This window comes from Micropterus dolomieu, unplaced genomic scaffold, assembly GCF_021292245.1.
Source record: "Micropterus dolomieu isolate WLL.071019.BEF.003 ecotype Adirondacks unplaced genomic scaffold, ASM2129224v1 contig_5175, whole genome shotgun sequence".
In the NCBI taxonomy this organism is placed as follows: Eukaryota; Metazoa; Chordata; class Actinopteri; order Centrarchiformes; family Centrarchidae; genus Micropterus; species Micropterus dolomieu.
The window spans coordinates 1-518 of NW_025734164.1; the positions used below are offsets into that span (position 1 = coordinate 1).

At 51.9% G+C, this 518-nt stretch overlaps 1 non-coding gene across 1 annotated transcript; it reads left to right on the forward strand.

Annotated features, from left to right (window-relative positions):
* The first annotated feature begins 441 nt into the window (after window positions 1-441).
* Window positions 442-514, forward strand: trnat-cgu. The gene has a single exon. It is a non-coding gene; the product is annotated as a tRNA-Thr (tRNA).
* The last annotated feature ends 4 nt before the right edge of the window (window positions 515-518 follow it).

The following is a 518-nucleotide window of genomic DNA, read 5'->3' on the forward strand; positions in this document are numbered from 1 at the left end:
GCACGGAAGCTAGCTGCTGAGAAGCTCGAGTGAAGATAAATCAACATTGTAATCCCAAAAACTAAAGTAAAAAGCTAATTTAATAAAAGCAGGTAACTCTGAGCTCCTCCCGCGAGCAAACGGCGTAGTTCTCATAGTATAAACCAGACGGACTACAGGTGTTTATTTGTCCAAAAGCTGCAGCGCTGCTCCCGGCTCTTCTCCCCCAAGTTTAGCAGCTCTCCGCCAGCCAGCAGAGTTTCAATCCCCCGCTCTGCCTGGTCCTCTCCACACAACGCTCTGAAGCCGTCGGCAACGTCCGGTCAATCTCAACGCTGATAGGCTATCGCGGCTCAGCATCATGTGACCTTCTTGCTCAAGTTGAAAATGTTCAACTCACGCGTTGCCGGCAGCGCCGTAAGTTCCTCACTCAACATCTGTCTGGCCACAAGGCAAGGCCGAGGCGCTGTAGCTTAGTGGTTAAAGCGCCTGTCTCGTAAACAGGAGAGCCTGGGTTCAACTCCCAGCAGTGCCTTGTC